This window comes from Hyperolius riggenbachi, chromosome 12, assembly GCF_040937935.1.
Source record: "Hyperolius riggenbachi isolate aHypRig1 chromosome 12, aHypRig1.pri, whole genome shotgun sequence".
Lineage (NCBI taxonomy): Eukaryota > Metazoa > Chordata > Amphibia > Anura > Hyperoliidae > Hyperolius > Hyperolius riggenbachi.
Genome location: NC_090657.1, coordinates 84,729,866 through 84,752,059, shown reverse-complemented (window position 1 = coordinate 84,752,059; position 22,194 = coordinate 84,729,866). Strand labels below are relative to the sequence as shown.

Below are 22,194 nucleotides of genomic sequence, written 5' to 3'. Positions count from 1 at the left end.
ACACTCTGCTCCATCAACAGTGCGCCTTCACCTGGCTGGTCAGTTGCTTACTACATTCATTTTATGACCTGATAGGACCCAAGGGAAGGCTATATTGATCACTTGAATTATGGCCACTTGGTGACAAACTGTTTTGGACTATGTTTCCTTAAGGAACACTATCAAACCAAGTTTTCTAAAATGACAATAGCTGTGTAAACATTTTCCTACTTTTTATGCTAAATATCAGAGGCAAAAGCTGTAATTCATTGTGTGTAGATTTTAGTTCAGTTAGACTGTTTAATTTGCATAGATGAATCTCTGCAGTCTGACATGCTAAGACCAGCATAATACTGAAGCAGACTTATATGAAATGCCTCTGGTGTCAGGTTTCACACACTATTCCAAATGTTTATGTTGCATAAAAGATAAATTTCTGCTTTGTCATGCACAGGGCTAACAATTGTAGTGTGAGGTAATCCCCCTCCCTTCATGATTTAGTCAGATTTTGGTGTCACTGAAGTGTGAAAGGAATTTGATAACAATAAACAAAGAAATAAGCATTGAAATGTATACACCAGTACTTAACAGCACTTCCCAAACTATTCCTATATCAATTGAAGAAAACATGTTAATTGATAGTGTTCCTTTAAGCTTCATACACATGCCTGGATTAATCTTGGCCTAGGCGGCTATTAAGGAACACAGGTCAATAATCTGGCATGAGAAAAGGAGCACTCCAAATTTTCCTACATACATGCCAGATCTTTAACACCTGACTGACCTCCAAGTGCATTATCCTCCTACTTAACCTGACTGCCAAATGTCACTCTATTGTGCCCTGTGCATTATCTCTCCTCCCTTTCTATAGCAACAGACGTGTTTGTACAATACTCAGCCCCTAACTGTCACTTGAGGGATCTAATCCCAATCCCTGTAAGCAACAGTCCTCATATAAGTGAACAAGGCTTTAGAAATACGTAGCATGGAACGGGGGGGTTGGCCCTAGAGTTGCGCAGCCGCACTCGCCAGAGCAAGTGGCCAGAGCAAGCGGCCATTTTGGGAGAGGCAAGAGAGCCCAACCCGGGCTGTGGGGTCGGCAGCCGGCCCGGGGGGCTAATGAGCGAGGGGACCCGGCAGATCGGCACGGAGGGCGCGGACGGCGTCCTCCGTGCCATAAAAGATGAGGCAGGTAATTAACTTTTTTTACTAAGTTCGCCTCGTAAGTCCTTTAAAACTCTATTGTAGAAAAACCCAACTGCTCACATTTTTCTGGACAGCGTGTATCGATCCACTTGTTTTAGGGAATGAATTATCTCCAGCGTGGTTGTGGACCCTGCAATCAACCCGGTTAGTGGTGACAACTCATCCATCAAAATTGATGTGGAATGGTCTAGCATAGTGTGAAGTTAAATCCAACTTAATACTGATGCATTCCATATATACCATGGTGTTGATATGCCATTTTTAGACAAGACACAGAGCATTTATATTGCGCTTTTCTCCTGGCGGACTCAAAGCACCAGAGCTGCAGCCACTAGGATGCGTTCTATAGGCAGTAGCAGTGTTAGGGAGTCATGCCCAAGGTCTCCTACAGAATAGACTTGACTGAACAGGAAGAGCTGAAATTCGAAACCTGGTCTCCTGTATCAGAGGCAGAGCCCTTAACCAGTACACTATCCAGCCACTTTTAAATGATTAATGATTTAAATACCAAGGATGAACCTATCCAAAGGATTAACCTAACCACTATGACACTCGCCGGTATTAGAGGGAGTCAAGATAGCATCCTACATAGATCTCTTTTACATGCATACTATAAAAAGGTTGTTAAATTACTAACAATAATGTAAAACTAATTCAGAAACATTGCTGTAAAACTATGAATAGTAATTTCATTTTAAAATACAAATTATAACAAATTACAACACTAGTCCTTCCCTTGATGTCATGTATTTTGTTCTTATCGTAGACCCACCAGACTTCAATTTTATGCTTTTGTGTGCACACAGAACTTCACCGCAGAATTGAAGTTAATTTTAATTTAGTTCAGCACTTATTCCTTTAATAACATATAACTGAGTGTTTTGTCATACATTTTTAACAGAAAGTCCTTTCATCTGACTCTGTTGGTGTTTTTTTATTGCCTTACCTTCAATACTTCCCAGTGTTTTAGCCACAGATATAATTTATTTTTTTCATGAAAAGTATTATCTAGCAATAACCTAAAATAAAGCAATTTTTATTTACTCTGATTAAGGTTAGATTTTGTCAAAAGGCCACAGAGTGTTCCTTTGTATTGTTTGTCAGTATGGTGCTGGTGAAAAATGTGCGTTAGAATTAAAACATAGGACAGAAGGTGAAAGTGTTTGGAGGAAGTGCTTGTCACGTGAGTACAAAAACTTCCTCCTTCAACCCGGAAGTGTTTGTAATCACGTGACCGCCGCGTGGACCGCATCGTGGGAGGCGCCGAGGGATGGACCGAAGAAGACGTCAGAGAGGTCAAGATTGACCCCCCCCCCCCGCCCAGCCCGCACAGGTGATTGTCATTAACAGGGTGTAATCCGGATAGCAACTATCTGGATTCACTCCAATTCGAATTAGAGCCCATCCCTGCTTGTAGATATTTTGAAAAAACACAGTTGTTTGCCAAAACATAACTTTTTTTCAGGAAATGAGAAATGTAATATTGAAATGTTTTTGTTTTTTCCATGAAGGTTGTCTCTAGTTCACTTTGAAGGATAGCATTCAGAACTGAATTGATGGAAAAGTCCTATTGCTATATCGCTAGTAGGGATGGCAATACTTAGGAGAAATCATGGAGAATCAGCATTTGATCAGCTGATAGACTTGTAATGTTTTGATTTTCTGGTCATTATCACGTATTAAACCAGGAAGTTATCACAGCAGATCCGAACCTTGCAAATCTATCAGCTCCTCTAACTGATCACATGCTTCTCCATGAGTTCTACTAAGCATTGCCATCCCTAATCACCATTTATCAAATGAAAAAGTATTAGGAGGATATGGGGAAATACTTGCCCTATAGTTTGTTGCTATCTTGTGCAATGCCCATTTGCAGATACTGTTAGAGTGATACTGAAGTGGAAAAAAAACATATGATATAATGAATTGTATGTGTAGTACGGATAATTCATAGAACATTAGTAGCATAGAAAAGAGTCTAATATATTTTCAGTTATATAGATTTTTAAAAAATAACATTGCATCATTCTCTAATATTTGCAGTTTACACACTAGATTCTGTATTTTAAACTATGAAACAGAGCACAGCAGTGCTAATGACCCTTTGAACTTTCCTGTAGTAAAACCTTAACCAAACAAGAAACTAGTTTGAGAGAATTGCTTCAGAGAACAGCACTGTGGCAGATTAAGGGCTGGTGCACACCAAGAGCGGTTCTGAGCGTTTTTAAAAATGCTTGTGGGTTGAAAACCGCTTGGCTAATGTATTTCAATGGGATGGTGCACACCAGAACGATTCGTTTTTTTTTCCAAATGCAAACTTGGGTCCTGCAGCATTTTTGCTGATTTCTGAGGCAATTCTGCCTCAATGTTAAATATAGGAAAGTGGAAAAATGCTAGATCTGAGCGGTTTTCTAAGTGTTTTTGTTACAGTAGCTGTTCAGTTACGGCTGTAACAAAATATAAAAATGCTCCCAAAAAATGCTAGGCATGTTTAGAAAAGCGCTCCAAACATGCCTAGAATCTCTCTGAACAACCGCTTCAAAAACCGCTAGTATTTGCGGATACGCTAGCAGTATTTGGCGTGTACTGGCTCTAAGCTTGGTCGGAGAGCTCAGAGAGGATCTTTTGCATAGATAACAACTGAAGTTTCTTAACCTCTTGCCGATTGCGTCACGCCGATGGGCGTGGCCGCGGCGGCAGCCCCAGGACCGCCTAGCGCCAATTAGCGTAAAGTCCTGGGGCTCTGTTTTGCAGGAGATCGCGCGCAGGCTGCGTGCGCATCTCCTGCTTGGGGGGCGGAGTTCCGCCCCGCCTTCAGTCTCCGAGCGGCTATTGCCAAACAAACGAAAATATTTATGAAAAAAAAATAAACTTGGGGGGAGCAATCAGACCCCACCAACAGAGAGCTCTGTTGGTGGAGAATCACTTGTGTGCTGTGTTGTGCGGCCCTGCAGCTTGGTCTTAAAGCTGCAGTGGCCAATTTTACTCAAAATGGCCTGGTCACTAGGGGGGTTTAGCCCTGCAGTCCTCAAGAGGTTAACTCCTCCTGTACTGGAAACAATATGAGACTATTATCTTTGCTACTAATGTTCTATTTCTTAGCTATACTACACATGCAATTCATTATATCATAAGTTTATTTTCACTTCAAACTCACTTTAAGGTTCCCATTAATGGTACAATATTTTCCTCAGATGCGATTATTTGATCAGATTTGCGGGATCATAAGTAATTGGAAAGTGATTATCAAATGTTTCCATAAACAGGCACTTTCTCTCTTCAGATACATTTGTCAAATCCAACATTCTAATTTACAAAATTCTGTATTTCAATCAACCATAGAATTGGTTTATGTTGATTTTCTCCACATACTGAGTGGTGTTCTGTTTAACCAGTTCATGTCCCAACTACAGTATAATCACTTGAAAGTGGTTGGAGGCGCCCGTGTTGGATCGGGAGGACTGTAACTATTGTCCCTATTGTCCCCGGTTTGTGTGCATGTATATGGTCCTGATATTACAGCTCTACAATTTTAAAGGTAGCCTCCAACCACTTTCAAGTTTACGCTATATCCCCCTAGAGGATCCACAGATACCAGGTATACCCTGTCATATCTGAACTTTTTCTGGAGTGACGACCGAACCGGACAGGAAAAGGCCGAGTGAGGGCGGTACTCCCCCACATGCCAAGACGAGTGGTTGCCTACAGCAACCCACACTTGTGAGTATTATTTTTATACTACTAGTTACCTGACGTCAGTCCAACGTTAATACACCAGATTGGGCTCCCGATCTCCCTGTATTTTTGTCATTTCAAGTTTGGACAGTATAATCACGTCATTGCAAGTGGCTTGTGAAAGCCACATGACGTGATTATAAGTTGTCCCCTTTAAATGAGCACAGCGTGCGTGCAAGAACGCACCTGGGCTCATCAACCCCCCTCCCTCTAACTACACTAATGAGGGATCCCCTCCCAGGTGTCCGATCTCCCCACCCAAGCCTGATCCCCTGTAATTACAACCCCCCTCCTCCTCTATGCTGGATTGGGCAGCATGGGGAATTACAAAGAAGATTTCTCACCTAATCTTGACCTAATGACGTCATCAAGCCGGGACCGATCCATTCTGCACATAGAGGTTGTCAGTGGTACTGAATGGAGGGGAGTCAATCGCCGCCGCAGAAAAAAGATTAGGTGAGAGCTTTCATAGCTTCCCTGCGCTGCCGATCTCTGCAAGGGGGGGGGGGGGATGGAAGGGGATCATTAAAGAAACACCGCTGCTCTGTGGGTGGGTGGGGGGGGGGTCAGGGAGCAACACACACAGGATCAACATGGGGGGGTAAAGGGGCGCACACACACACCTGGCTATGGAGGGGGGGAAATAGACACATCCAGACAGCTTGGGGGGGGGGTAAAAGATAAATATCCACATCTGGCTAGCTGAGGGGGGAGGGGTACTAAGGCCTGGCTCCGGGGGGGGGGGGGGGGATCCAGAGGCACATCTGACCAACTATGGGGAGGGAGGAATATGTAGGTGCACATCTGGCTAACTGGGGGAGGATCGAATTATAAAGCAGGAAAAAAATAACTAAATATAAATCGGACACAAAATGAAAAAATGCATTTTATTTCCAAATAATTTATTGTCATCATACATTGTACTAGGATTGAATTTTAAATAGTGAAATAACCAGATCGAATGGAAAAATAAAATGTGTGGGTTTAACTTACAGCAGCAACTTTTATTTTCAAACTATAATGGCTGAAAACTGGGAAATTACTTTTTTTTTCATTTTTACCCCTTATTCTCTTTAAAATGCATAATAAATAATATAATTCTTAGCAAAAAGTACCACCCAAAGAAAGCCTAATTGGTGGCGGAAAAAACAAGGTATAGATCATTTATGTATGATAAGTAGTGCTAAAGATATTGGCAAATGAATAGGAGGAGTGTGAAATGTAGAAAATTGTTCTGATTTTTTAGGGTGAAAACCCCAGGGACGCGAAGTGGTTAATTTAATCATAAATATCTGATTGAATGATCGCATCTGAGTAAAATCTTGTACGGTTAATGGGCAGCTTTAACTTTAGCCTAGGAGTCTTCTGAAAGCACAGCAGCATGTACCACTGAGCATATTTCTCAGTTCCTGCCAAGTCATTTTAAGGACTCTAAATTGACCCCACAGTGTCTCAAGGTAAAAAAATAATGTATATCTCAAGTTAAAGGGACTCCAAGCACCTCTCATGGGTATACCTTTTAGACTCCGACCAGTACTGCAAAGTACTTAAAGATGCATACTTTTCTGTAGCTTGTGCTCTCCTCTTTCATTTAATGCCTGAATCACTGTTCTACACCAAATAGTTTTCAATCGATTTCAATTTAAAAATCGCGGCTGCCATCTTGGCTATGTTATAACTTCCGATTCACCCCTGTCTTCAGCATCACTGAATGAAACAAGAAGAGGAAGTGACATGCATGGCCATTGCAAGAGGCTCCTCTAGAGGGCTCATTATTATTATTATTATTATTTTTTATTTATATAGCGCCAACATCTTCTGTAGCGCTGTACATAGTACAAACAAATAATGGGGAACAAATATACATAAGAAATACAAGACACTGTACAGTCATGACATTGAATAGAATAAATACAGAGACATACATAGTTGATATGTAGTTGGTACATATACATATGTTAAAATTACAGCAGTATGAGAAACACTAGGAGGAGGTCCCTGCCCTTGCGAGCTTACAATCTAGAGGGTAGTGGGGAGGAAACAAAGGGGAAGGAAACACCAGGATTAGTGGGTGAGCCAGTGTGCCTTCAGTGCTGCCTATAGCAAATTATAGGCTTTTCTGAACAGGTGTGTTTTCAGAGTACGTTTGAAGGTTTCCAGAGTCGTGGCATGACGAGCCGGCTGAGGGAGAGAGTTCCAAAGGAGAGGGACCGCCCGTGAGAAGTCTTGGATGCGAGAGTGAGGGGAGGTGACTAGGCTGGAGGACAAAAGGGTCTCCTGTGAGGAACGGAGGGTCAGAGCGGGAAGGTATCTGGAGATTAAAGAGGAAATGTATGGAGGCGACAGCTTGTGTAGAGCTTTGTATGCAAGTGTGAGAAGTTTAAACTGGATCCTTTGGGCAACTGGTAACCAGTGGAGGGATTGGCAGAGAGGGGCTGCCTCAGAGGATCTAGAAGAGAGGTGGATGAGACGGGCCGCAGAGTTTAGTAGGGATTGGAGAGGTGCCAGTCTGCTTTTTGGTAGACCACAGAGTAGGGTGTTGCAGTAGTCAAGACGGGAGATGATTAGGGCATGCACAAGCATTTTAGTTGCTTCTTGTGAAAGGAAGGGACGGATTCTGGAAATGTTTTTGAGATGGAAGTAGCAGGAGGTAGTTAAAGTGTTAATATGTGGTTTAAAGGAGAGCTCAGAGTCCAGAGTTACCCCTAGGCAACGAGCTTTGGGGGTTGATGCTATTGGGGTGTTCTCTACATTGATTGTGACAATGGGAGGTGGAACAGAGAGTGAAGGTGGAAATATCACAATCTCCGTTTTGCTCATATTGAGTTTAAGGAAGCGGGATGACATAAATGTAGATACAGCGGATAGACATTTGGGGACTTTTGATAGTAGTGTGGAGAGGTCTGGGGCAGAACAATAAATTTGGGTGTCATCAGCATAGAGGTGGTATTGAAACCCAAAAGAGCTTATTATCTGTCCCAGGCCATGGGTGTAAATGGAAAAGAGGAGGGGTCCAAGGACGGACCCTTGTGGTACTCCCACAGACAGTGGGCGTGGAGAGGAGTTGGTATTGGCATAGGAGACCATGAAAGAACGTCCAGAGAGGTAAGAGTTGAGCCAGGAGTGTGCTAGGCCCTTGATTCCCAGTGTTGAGAGGGTCTGGAGAAGCAGGGTATGATCAACAGTGTCGAAGGCAGAGGACAGATCTAGGAGTATTAGTACATAGTACAGGCTCATAGCAAGACTTTGTTGGAAGTCGTCTGGCTTAAAGGTATGCCCATGAGAGGTGCTCGGAGTCCCTTTTAAATGATCTGTAAACTACTACCATATAAATAAATAGTAGTTTATTCAAAGTTCTAGATTCAAGTCAACATTTTCAGAGTCTCTGAGGACTCTTTTATAAAGGAAATAACAATGGAAGCCGACTCCTGTCAGGATTTCACTGCACTCAGCAATGTGTCCCTTAGGACTTGTACACATTCACAATGTACGTCACCCATTGGGAATGGGGATCAGGACCTCTTCCCTTTGGGGGACATCCCTGAGTCCTGCTGCACACAAGCGTGCCAGCTGTTCAGCTGATGACGCGCTGTTTTTGCTATGAGGGGGGCACGGAGGGACGATAAGCGTCACATGCATGATGTCATGCGTCAGACGGAGGAGTGGTGCAAACAATGGGATTGTCGGGTGGATCAGTGTCGCTGGGGTTGGGTAGACCCGTCCAGTGGATCACTTGCAGGTTCTTGGGTGCTGTATACACACCTGATTGTTGGCAAAGGTGATTGTTATCAGTTATTTTTTCAAAAAGACCTGGTAGTTTTCAAGAAAATAGATTCTAAAAATATCAAGGAAAAATAGTTTTTAAACTCAGAAAAATAAGTTTCAAAATATTTTTTCCTTTGCATTTTTTAAATCCATTTTCTCAAAAACTACAATTTTTTTTAAAAATATGTTTTTGCCTGCTTCCCAGTATTCCCTTAACACAGGTAGTAATTTGGTGATGGTAGCATTTATGAGGGCTTTGCTATTAAGTACTAAAGTCGGCACAAAATTACGCAAAACTTACATGAAATTGCAAAATTATGGTTCTTGATTATGTTTACATTCAAAATTATGATTTTACCTGAATTTTTGCATTACAGTTTTGCATCATTAAATGTGAATTGTGATATGAAATTACCATTATGCAAAATTTACGCTCATCTCTAATTAGGCTGGAGCCTGCAGACTACTTGTTATCTCCTTGAGAAAGGAGTGCTGAAGAGTCTAGAAACATTACATGGAATCTAAAACTTTTGAGTTAACTCACTACTATTTACTTCTGCGCATGGCCGACCCTTTCCCTGAGTGACCTGAACAATCACTCATGATACCCTCAATTCACTAAGATCATGCTGGAGATAATAAGGCAGAGAAGAGAAAACTTACCACCACACATCAATCTCACCTTATTAAGGTGTAGAGATACGTTTTCACAGTGAGAGTTATCTTATCATTTCTGTCCTTAAGTTACCTCCTCTGTAGTTATTTTCACATTAACCACCCTGGCGTTCTATTTAAATTGCCAGGGTGGCGGCGGCAGGGGTTTTTTCACGTATTTTTTGTTTCATGCTGCCAACTGAAAGGTGGCAGCATAAAAGCCCACTAGAGGGCACACATGGTGCGCCCTTCTGATCGCTTTCGACGATCACAAGTAACAAGAAATCCCGCGGAGAGCGGGATTTCTTGTTAGGCTTACTCCGTCGCCATGGCGACGATTGGGATGACGTCATGGACGTCAGCCGACGTCCTGACGCCAGACGCCTCCGATCTTTGCGCTACCCGAAAGTGTTTGGTCCAGGCAGTGCAGGGCTCTGGCAGGGGGGCCTCTTCCGCCGCTGCACGCGATTGAAGTGCTAGCTGTGTGTGGCGCACTTTATTTGATGTAAATCGACCCAGCAAGGCCAGAGATATCAGCCTCGGCGGCCAGGAAGGTTAATAGCCTGTCTTTGACTTTAGAATTCTGTAGTTATTTTAATGATTGAAATGTTAACTTTAGAGATCTCTCCTTAACTTAATCTCCCTGGCGTTCTGGACGAGCTAGGCTCGTCCAGAGACGCCGGAGGTCGCCGCTCAGGCCCCGCTGGGCCGATTTGAATATTTTTTTTGTAAAACACGCAGCAAGCACTTTGCCTTATCGCCGCCGCCGATCCGCCGCTACCCGCCGCGATGCAGCCTCCTCTCCCCCCCAGACCCGTGCACTGCCTGGCCAATCAGTGCCAGGCAGTGCTGAGGGGTGGATCCGGGACTCCCTGTGACGTCATGACGTAACGACGGTCGTCACCATGGTGACGGGGGAAGCCCTCCTGGAAATCCCGTTCAGAACGGGATTTCCGGACGGGTGATTGCGCCAGCGGCGATCGGAGGGGTGGGAGGGACGCCGCAGGGAGGGGGGGAGTCATGTAGCTAGCGCTAGGATAGCTACATGATACATTTTAAAAAAAAATTGCAAAAACGGAAAAGAGAAAAAGAGTTAAGTTTACTACATGCTTTATCACCATGGTGATAACAATAGAAACAGCTCAGAAACATTATTAAAGACTAGAGATAAGCTTAGTAAATTGAGGCCAATTCTTTCTTGGAAGAGGCACCAAGACTGCCATGTAGCTCATTTCCAACCTCTATGAAGCTCTGCCCCCACAGGCATATGCATGTGTGCAGCCAGTTATTCTTTCCCCCATGCCTGGATGATCCTAGAAAGATGAGTTACCCCTCTGCTCTGCACACTACATGGGGGTCCTCTCTCTTGCCCCAAATACTGACTTCCTATACTGAGGGGCTTTTTGACTACATATACTTGGAAGCTTTCTTGCTACGTATACTGGTGGGGAGGGGGGCTCTCTGGCTACTTATACTGGGTGAAGACTATCTGGATACCTGTACTGGAAGGGGCTTTCTGGCTACCTATACTGGGAGGGATCTCTGGCTACCTAAACTTGGGGGGTTCTCTGGATACCTGTACTGGGGGAGCACACTCTCTCACTACCTATGTGGGGGGGATCTCTGCCTACCTAATACTGGGGGCACCCTCTCTGCCTACCTAATACTGGGGGCACCCTCTCTTGCCACCTAATACCAACATCCCTTTAGATGTGCTGCAGTCACCATTGAGAGCTCTTCTGTATAAGAGTATACAGATTTTCACATCTAATGGGATGCAGAAAAGCCTCATAAAGTGTCACCTTCCCCTGCTCTGCTACAGGGAAGAATCGCCTTCCAGGATGTCAGAACAAATCAGCGTGAGAAGCAGGGCTGTGTGGATCTCCCTTTTGGCTGCCTGGCACTCTCTATTGGCTGTCTGTCAATGTTACCGCATGGAGAGAGCATGGAGAGTGTGAGTTATCGGCTGGTCAGAGCTGGAGAAAAATATAAAACACTTTTGCTTGATTTACCAAATGCGTTATTCTTTGTGAATTGCAATTTCTTGACATTTCTTGAGGTATTTACCACATAAGTCTGTAATTTACCTCACTTGTGAGAAATTCAAATTTTCTGTGCGGTAATAGGTTTAGTGAATTGGAATTTGGCAAGATGATCGGTAACATCAACTGTTTTCAGCATTGCCGAATGTGGTAATGCTGAGTGAATTGATGCCATAGCAGTAAAATTGCCATGTGCAGGCAGCACTACTTAGTCCGCATTATCTAAGTAATGTAACAATTAAAACGCAATGTTCTTCATTCACACGGCAATTTAACTCCCATTTAGTGAATATACCCCAGTGAGCCTGTCTGTTGCTCATTTGTTGGTATCTGCTAATGAGCTTAAGGGGTCAAAATCCTCAGGGTGGGAGGGGGGGGGGGTGTTAACAAAGTCAAGTTTTGCTCAGGGTGATTTGAAACCTAAGAGCGGACCTGATTTTGTGGGAGCGCTTACAAGTTGATTCAACTAGATATATTTACTGATGCAAATTGTTCCACCCTCCTCTATGGTTGACTGCACCCACTAGGATTAGAATATGTTGCTGTCCGTAATCCTGCTACCTTTTGCCAAGGTAAAGAAGTGGGTGACATATGTAAACAAAATGAAAAAAAAATCCTGTAAAAAATGCTACATTTTTCCCACCTCACTGTTTTCCTTCATTGCTGCGACTGGCTGCCACTATTAAAGAGATTTACTCACTTTTTGCCTAGACAAAAAGAGGGGAAATTCTCCACAGCAGGGGGCAATGACAGTCATGAAACCTGAAAGGTCTGTTATCCTCTTCCAGCCAATAAAAAACTGCAATAAAACTTTTGGTGTCAGTCTGGTTATAAACTCTACATTCCGCCGCTTTAAAGGTTTGAATGGCGCACATAAAGTCTGCATCTTGGCAAGTCTTCTCGCTCTAAAATAAATAAACTCCGATTAACTTATGGCGCTAAACATGACTTGCTGTTATTCTAGCTTTCATTGCCAAGTCCAGAGATAGCAGTCTTTAAACCTCATTTACATACTGAAATAGCAGGCATCGTACATGAATATCTCATTTACAACAGCTGTAGAAACACTCCCTGGCCACTTCCAACAGCCACGGATCCATCCTAACAAGTCGATCATAAGAGTGATCAGCCTCCGGGGCAATCCTTGCCTGTCTAATATGTTTCCTTCATGTGTCAGTTTTCTGCCAGGTTTTGATACTGAAGAATTCTTGACAGATGTTTTGTTTGCACTTAGAATTGGTTAATGTGTCTACGGGGAGGTTCAACAAGTCTAATCCTTGTTAGTTTGCAAACAAGAAGCAGTGTTGAAAGCAATTGACTTGAATGCCTGTCCTTTCAGACATGAGTTGCATCATTTGGAGAAAATTGGGCATCTGTTTTCCCAGTATATGAGCAAAATGAAGTCTCAAATTGCAGTTTTGAATTTCTCCAATGGTTAGATCTGTCTGTTCTATAGGTTCTTTGTTTTCACCCACAGAGAGGGGATCAGGGAATGGGAAATAGTTTGTAGCTGAAATAAAGAGACAGTTTCTATTTGAACTAAGTTGACATTATATGGATACAAACCCTGCCACCAGTGATGGATAAAAATGCATTCATTTTTACAAAAATAATTTAAAAAAAATCAGCTTTTGAATAAAAATGCCTTCAAAAATAATTTGTAAGTCGTTTGAGCTTTTTCAATTAAAAAAGCGTAAATTGGCATTAACTTAAAGGGAATCTGAAGTGAAAATAAACGTATGAGATAATGAATTGTATGTGTTGTACAGCTTATAAATAGAACGTTAGTAGCACAGATATGAGTCTGATATTGTTTCCAATACAGGAAGGATTAAGAAACTTCCCTTGTTATCTATACAAAAGAGCTTCTCTGAGCTCTCCAACTAATTTAGTCAGAGAGCAATGCTATTTTCTAAAGCACTTATACAGTGGATTGCAAAAGTATTCGGCCCCCTTGAAGTTTTCCACATTTTGTCATATTACTGCCACAAACATGAATCAATTTTATTGGAATTCCATGTGAAAGACCAATACAAAGTGGTGATAAGGATAAGAACCAGAGGCGCCAAAAAGAGTAAAAACAATATTAAGATTAAAAATTGGGGGGAGACGTACTCGCCGCTGTATACCGCTGTTTTTAGTATCATGATTAATGATAATGGCTGTCATCACCCAGTGTCTAGTAATGTGTACAGCCCTCAAATGGTTGTGATGGTATGTTGCATGATAAAAGCAGACCAGGTCTAAAATGGCTTAACCTAAGATGACATGGTCGCCAGGTAAATTATACAGTGCAGTGCTCAATAAATCAATGATATAAAGAATAAGCCTAGTGAGGACAAAGTAATGAAGGGACTTACCAGTTGGGGGTCTGGAACGAGCTCAGCGCCTCAGTGGGGAACGAGGCACACTGAGCCCTACAAATAGCTTGGATGAGCGGAGAACGCCGTCGCCGCATTGTCCTGCGTCACTTCCGCTACGCTGAGCGGAAGTGGCATTTAGCGCGCATGCGCCGGAGAGTGTCGGCGCCATTTTGGATATGGTGTACTAATGGCAAATGTGTCCCGCTCGCATGCAGCTTTACGTCAGTCTAAGCGTACTATGTGACACATATGTATACAAAATACTGGCGCTACAGGCGCCTGAATGCCACAAAAACGCTATGGCGTCTTTGTGCATCCAATTGTGCGTAAATAGTGTTGATGTGCAGAATAGTAAGGTGATGGGAGCTCGAACCAGGGGGGATCAAGGGGGGTACTTGAACATTCGAAAATTAAATATAAGAAATATGAACCTAGGGGAATTCTTCTAGAGGGAATTCAGTACTCGTATCTTATTTCTCATAAGGCATAAACAAAAATGCATAAATAAAAACAAAAAATACGCATCATATCTAAAACAACAAGCTGGAGTAAACATATAGATTGCCATAAAGATCGACATAGTAATAAAATAATTTTTTTTAAAAGATTTTTTTAAAAAATCCAACAGCAGAAAACATTATGTATCTCAGTGGATCGAATATAAGTAAAAGAGAGGACAAGTACAATAAAACCTTATATCACTATCAATCGTAGTGCAACTAATAGCACATATAGATTCAGTATCATTTGGGTATACAAATACCTTCTTCATCTTTTCTCTAAAATGCTTTCTCTAGGACCTCATTAAGACCGTTAGGGACCAGACTTTTTAGGATATTGATCCAATAGATCTCCTGGCGCAAGGCTTCAAAGGTATTTGGGATGTGTGGGGGAACCGCCTCTATGAAAGTGATACGGAATAGAAGGGGATTTTGATCATGATGTGTGCCAAAATGTCTAGAGACGCTGTGGATAACCCTGTGACTCCTAACATTGATCTCAAACCCAGGGCCGCCATCAGAAATTTTGGGGCCCCTCACAAATCATCAGTCCGGGCCCCCCCCCCCCCCCAAAACTGAGAAATGTGCGTAGCCATTACATGTTGGCAGAGCTAGTTGGAGGCTTGCTGTCCACAAATTAATCACGAATAACCACGGTGGATACTCGTGATTCAACTTAGCTCTAATTGCCACAGCTGAGCGGCTAGATGCGGCGGGGTTAATTACCCAGACCGCCGCTCTCCGCCCAGCGTTTCAACGAGGTGCAAGTTTCCGAATGGACGCGTTGCAAGCCTCGATATCGAGCACTTCCTCCTTCAAGCCGGAAGGAGGAAGTGCTTCATCATTTTTTTAGAACCTCCCAGTTTTATTTTCTGTTTAAAAAAACTAAAAAAGTAGGTTTAATGCTATTGTCTCATATGGTAATGATTCAGCTTTTCCCATAGTCTCGCAGTTAGCAATCATGTGACCCCCAACAAGACAAATTTAGCAATCATGAGGCCCCCAACAAGACAAATTCAGCAATCATGAGGCCCCCAACAAGATAAATTCAGCAATCGTGAGACCCCCAACAAGACAAATTCAGCAATCATGAGGCCCCAACAAATCATGAGGTCCCCAACAAATCATGAGGCCCCCAACAAGACAAATTCAGCAATCTTGAGGCAATGAGGCTCCCAACAAATCATGAGGCCCCCAACAAGTAAAAATTCAATCATTAGGCCCCCAACAAGACAAATTCAGCAGACATGAGGCACATAAATAGACAGCATTTCACATAAATAGGCATAATGCCCCCTTATTATGGTAGACACCTCTCACCTGGATTCTGACAGGGACCCCCAGGTTAGGTAGTGAGTGACATGGAGCCCTTTTAGGTAGTGAGTGAGTGACAGGGAGCCCCTTTAGGGAGTGAGTGAGTGACAGGGAGCCCCTTTAGCGAGTGAGCGAGTGACAGGGAGCCCCTTTAGGGAGTGAGTGAGTGACAGGGAGCCCCTTTAGGGAGTGAGTGAGTGACAGGGAGCCCCTTTAGCTAGTGAGTGAGTGACAGGGAGCCCCTTTAGCTAGTGAGTGAGTGACAGGGAGGCCCTTTAGGGAGTGAGTGAGTGAGTGACAGGGAGCCCCTTTAGGGAGTGAGTGAGTGAGTGACAGGGAGCCCCTTTAGGGAGTGAGTGAGTGAGTGACAGGGAGGCCCTTCAGCTAGTGAGTGAGTGACAGGGAGGCCCTTCAGCTAGTGAGTGAGTGACAGGGAGCCCCTTTAGCTAGTGAGTGAGTGACAGGGAGCCCCTTTAGCTAGTGAGTGAGTGACAGGGAGCCCCTTTAGGGAGTGAGTGAGTGTGACAGGGGGCCCATTTAGCTAGTGAGTGACAGGGAGCCCCTTTAGCTAGTGAGTGAGTGACAGGGAGGCCCTTTAGCTAGTGAGTGAGTGACAGGGAGGCCCTTTAGCTAGTGAGTGAGTGACAGGGAGGCCCTTTAGCTAGTGAGTGAGTGACAGGGAGGCCCTTTAGCTAGTGAGTGAGTGACAGGGAGGCCCTTTAGCTAGTGAGTGAGTGACAGGGAGGCCCTTTAGCTAGTGAGTGAGTGACAGGGAGGCCCTTTAGCTAGTGAGTGAGTGACAGGGAGGCCCTTTAGCTAGTGAGTGAGTGACAGGGAGGCCCTTTAGCTAGTGAGTGAGTGACAGGGAGGCCCTTTAGCTAGTGAGTGAGTGACAGGGAGCCCCTTTAGCTAGTGAGTGAGTGACAGGGAGCCCCTTTAGCTAGTGAGTGAGTGACAGGGAGGCCCTTTAGCTAGTGAGTGAGTGACAGGGAGGCCCTTTAGCTAGTGAGTGAGTGACAGGAAGGCCCTTTAGCTAGTGAGTGAGTGACAGGGAGCCCCTTTAGCTAGTGAGTGAGTGACAGGGAGCCCCTTTAGCTAGTGAGTGAGTGACAGGGAGCCCCTTTAGCTAGTGAGTGAGTGACAGGGAGCCCCTTTAGCTAGTGAGTGAGTGACAGGGAGGCCCTTTAGCTAGTGAGTGAGTGACAGGGAGCCCCTTTAGCTAGTGAGTGAGTGACAGGGAGCCCCTTTAGCTAGTGAGTGAGTGACAGGGAGGCCCTTTAGCTAGTGAGTGAGTGACAGGGAGGCCCTTTAGCGTGAGTGACAGGGAGGCCCTTTAGCGTGAGTGACAGGGAGCCCCTTTAGCTAGTGAGTGAGTGACAGGGAGCCCCTTTAGCTAGTGAGTGAGTGACAGGGAGCCCCTTTAGCTAGTGAGTGAGTGACAGGGAGCCCCTTTAGCTAGTGAGTGAGTGACAGGGAGCCCCTTTAGCTAGTGAGTGAGTGACAGGGAGGCCCTTTAGCTAGTGAGTGAGTGACAGGGAGCCCCTTTAGCTAGTGAGTGAGTGACAGGGAGGACCTTTAGCTAGTGAGTGAGTGACAGGGAGCCCCTTTAGCTAGTGAGTGAGTGACAGGGAGCCCCTTTAGCCAGTGAGTGAGTGACAGGGAGCCCCTTTAGCTAGTGAGTGAGTGACAGGGAGCCCTTTTAGCTAGTGAGTGAGTGACAGGGAGCCCCTTTAGCTAGTGAGTGAGTGACAGGGAGGCCCTTTAGCTAGTAAGTGAGTGACAGGGAGGGCCTTTAGCTAGTGAGTGAGTGACAGGGAGGCCCTTTAGCTAGTGAGTGAGTGACAGGGAGCCCCTTTAGCTAGTGAGTGACAGGGAGGCCCTTTAGCTAGTGAGTGAGTGACAGGGAGCCCCTTTAGCTAGTGAGTGAGTGACAGGGAGGCCCTTTAGCTAGTGAGTGAGTGACAGGGAGCCCTTTTAGCTAGTGAGTGAGTGACAGGGAGGCCCTTTAGCTAGTGAGTGAGTGACAGGGAGGCTCTTTAGCTAGTGAGTGAGTGACAGGGAGCCCCTTTAGCTAGTGAGTGAGTGACAGGGAGCCCCTTTAGCTAGTGAGTGAGTGACAGGGAGGCCCTTTAGCTAGTGAGTGAGTGACAGGGAGCCCCATTAGGCAGTGAGTGAGTGACAGGGAGGCCCTTTAGCTAGGGAGTGAGTGACAGGGAGGCCCTTTAGCTAGTGAGTGAGTGACAGGGAGTCCCCCCCAGCCGCCACCGCTGCTTCCCCTACCTTGCCAGGCTGCCAGCAGCGTCAGACCTCAAGATCAGCGGCGACCCGACCAGTAAGAGCGGGCGCTGGACGCACCCGCTCTATATGCGGAAGTGACGTCACTTCCGCATATCAGTGCGGGCGCTGGGTCCTAGCGCCCGCACTATTGTTGCCGCCTGATCGGGGTCTGACGCGGCGGCGGAGGCGGCGGCTTGAGGGATGGAGGGAGGGAGCAGCGGCCAGGGGGGGTTGAGCGGCGGTCGGGCGGCACCCGCTAGGGCCGCGGCGGGGATGGGGCCCCCCTGCAGGCCCGGGCCCGTGACGGGAGTCACGGATGTCCCCCCCTGATGGCGGGCCTGCTCAAACCCATCTTCCATAAACTCGAGGCCGCGCTGAAGGATGAGTTTTTCAACCTAGCAGACATCGCTATGCAGCAAACGTATATAGCCGAGAAAATCTCGCCGGACGGTATACGCATTAAAACACTATCCTCCTTCCCTAAAGACCTCCCCTACACGGAGGATTGGTATATTTATCTTGAAACCTGTACGGGCGGGATGATGGAGCGAATCATAAGGAAGAGAACTTCCATAGTCAATGACCTCCAACCCGTTATTTTAGAACTTAGACAGACACTGGCCCAACACTCCAAAAACAAAACATATCAATTTCTCATGTCCAACCTCATCTCACGGGTGAAGAAATTCGAAGTCGACACCATTGACACAAAATTGAGAAAACTTAATAGAGATCGGTTAGCATATGCGGAACATAGGGAACGCGAGCGTAAAACTCGGTTCCCCATAACCGATCTCATACCTTCACGTCCCCCACCGCTGCCACTTATGAGCATCACTGTTCCACCACCAACACCTCGCCTTTTTCCTTCCTATCCACCCCCTTGTCCCTTGCCACCGCCGACCTTTCCACCACCAATCACAGCACCTGTCACACCACTACCACCTCCCCCAGCATATGTTCCACCAAAATTCAGCTTTGCCCACACCACTACGCTTGAGAAAACGCTTTTTGCTGGGCCGGCTGCGAGCTCTTCATCCACAATGGAGACGGGGTTGGCCGACCCTCCTGCGGCCCCTGTAATAACACCAATAAGTAAAACCACCTCCACACTTAAAATCAAGAAAGATCCAATTTTTAAAATTAAATCCAAGAAGGGAAAATTACCTAACATTAAAAATAATAAAAACATTCCCAAATCCAACAATTTGAAACCACTTTACAAGTTTCTTAAAGGGCCACCTCCATCTACACTGTGTGCACCTCGTGTACCTGACCCCAAGTTGGTCACACAAGCCAATCCTATACTTGACCCCAAGTTGGTCACACAAGCCAATCCTATCTGCAATACCACCACTGACAATATCAACATCTCCCAATTAAGCGTTTATGAAACATCAACACAGAATTCAGACCACTCTACAGACCCGACAGCTCTGAATGACACACCTGATATCACGGAGAGTCTGGATAGTACTCTAACCACAGCATGTTTTTTAGACTTACCAGCCTCCCTATCCCAAAACACCTTGGTTATCCCTCTACCGAGCCCCACCAACAATCGAGTTGTCCTGAACCTCAGACACAACATGAAGCGGTCGCACCCAGACCCCGGAAAAGAGGCAGCCGGGGCAAAGGCAAAACACATAAAAAAAGATGCACTGGGGTCTTTTCCGAACCCAACCCACAACTAAGAAGTATCTTTAACTTATCCGATCACCTATTATCTGCTCATGAAACAAAATTGTTGGAGAAAGGTTTATCATTCTGCCCCACTAACACATCCAACCTAAACGAATTATACACCGATCTAAATGCCTATATACGGAAGCTTACGTTAAGACGACATTTTGCTATAAAAAAACATAAGGAGTCATCCACCAACCCTGATAATGGCTTGATTATTACTGACAACCCATCAATACCACTTGTAACATTAAACCCAGGTGAGGTCTCCACTGAGAGGTATATTACCACTCAGTTACAGGGACGCTCTAGGTTCTACCCCACAGCATCTAAGGGCCATTTATTACAATCCTTTCACAACCTAGTGTTAGAAGACCTCCTAAAGATCAACTTACAGGACTCCCCCCCCCCCCCCCACCCCCCCCTCTAACCTTACACATGCAGAACAATCTGCACTTCATAGACTTAAATCAACGCACGATATTGTAATTAAACCTGAGGATAAGGGTGGGGGCATTGTCCTTCTGAATCGGGCGGATTATCTTGAGGAGGCCTCTCGTTTATTAGACAACCCCCAACATTATGCCATCCTTGATCATGACCCGACAGAGGAATACAACAATACACTGAAAGCTTTCATAAATGATAACTTCCTTAAGGGCATCCTTACTAAAAAGGAAAGAACCTTCCTCATTAACCAGCATCCCAGAACCCCCTTCTTTTATTACCTTCCCAAGATACATAAAACACTCAGTAAACCACCGGGCCGACCAATTATATCAGGTATCGATTCCACTACAAGCAACCTATCTGTTTTTGTTGATCATCACCTCCAGCCCCACGTACGGTCACTTCCATCTTACCTCAAGGATTCCCAGCACCTCATACAGTTAATAAAAGATATTGTTTGGCAAGATAATTACCATTGGCTCACCTGTGATGTAACGTCCTTGTACACTAACATTCCCCATGACTTCGGATTGACGGCTATTGACCAGTTTTTAAGCAACGACCCACGTATGCCCATGGCCCAGAGAAGTTTTATTACGCAATGTGCTGAATTCATCCTAACGCATAATACTTTCAGTTTTCAGAACAAGTACTACCACCAGCTGACCGGGACGGCCATGGGCAGTTCGTTTGCGCCCTTGTTTGCGAACTTGTCCATGGGCCTCCTGGAACGCTCAAAATTTCACCCTCAACATCCCTTCCAAAACAATATTATATTCTACAAAAGATATATTGATGATTTAATTTTTATTTGGCAGGGTGACTCTAACAGCATCACACACTTTGTCCACTACCTAAACAATAATGTAGCTGGCCTCCAGTTCACAGCCCAACATCACTGTACTACTATAGATTTCCTAGACCTATCCTTATACATTGATGGAAATAGAATCAAAACAAAAACTTTCTTTAAGAAGGTTGATGCTAATAACTACATCCATTTCAACAGTCACCATCATAAACCCTGGACCACCAATACCCCTTATTGCCAATATAAACGTATCAACCGCAATTGCACTGATCATAAGGACTTTCACTCACAGTCTGCAATCCTGACAAATAAATTCATTGAACGCAAGTACCCTAAGAAGTTACTGAGAGATGCCAGACACAGAGCTACCCAAGTGGTTCACACCAAACCTACAATGGCCACTACCCAGGAATCGTCCTTTCCACGATTCATCACTAGATTCAGTGCTCAGCATAAAACTATTAGATCGATACTACAAAATAGATGGGACCTCCTACTCCAAGACCCCTACTTAAAATCAGCTATCCCGGATAGACCACCATTAACGTACAGGAGGGCCCCAAGTCTACGAAATTTACTTGCACCAAGCAGGCTCAAGAGCATACAGTCCAAAGGTAACACTAGACCCGGATCTTATCCATGCAATAAGCCCCGATGCATGGCTTGTCAGTTTGTGAATAATACGAACACTTTCCATTTGGCCACAACATCTAGTATTTACCCCATAAAACAACATATTAATTGTGACTCCCGGTTCATCATTTATCTCATCTCCTGTCCTTGCGGCCTCCAATATGTGAGCCGCACGACCCAGGAGGCCCGCAGTAGGGTTGGCCAACACAAGAGAAACATTATTAATTGTCTAGCACTCCACAGCGTCTCTAGACATTTTGGCACACATCATGATCAAAATCCTCTTCTATTCCGTATCACTTTCATAGAGGCGGTTCCCCCACACACCCCAAATACCTTTGAAGCCTTGCGCCAGAAGGAGATCTATTGGATCAATATCCTAAAAAGTCTGGTCCCTAACGGTCTTAATGAGGTCCTAGAGAAAGCATTTTAGAGAAAAAATGAAGAAGGTATTTGTATACCCAAATGATACTGAATCTATATGTGCTATTAGTTGCACTACGATTGATAGTGATATAAGGTTTTATTGTACTTGTCCTCTCTTTTACTTATATTCGATCCACTGAGATACATAATGTTTTCTGCTGTTGGATTTTTAAAAAAAATCTTTTTTAAAAAATTATTTTATTACTATGTCGATCTTTATGGCAATCTATATGTTTACTCCAGCTTGTTGTTTTAGATATGATGCATATTTTTTGTTTTTATTTATGCATTTTTGTTTATGCCTTATGAGAAATAAGATACGAGTACTGAATTCCCTCTAGAAGAATTCCCCT

At 44.5% G+C, this 22,194-nt stretch overlaps 1 long non-coding RNA gene across 3 annotated transcripts in view; it reads right to left on the bottom strand.

Annotated features, from left to right (window-relative positions):
- LOC137541388 (uncharacterized) overlaps positions 1-22,194 on the bottom strand; it is a 145,807-nt gene that overhangs the window by 102,381 nt on the left and 21,232 nt on the right. The window lies entirely within an intron of this gene.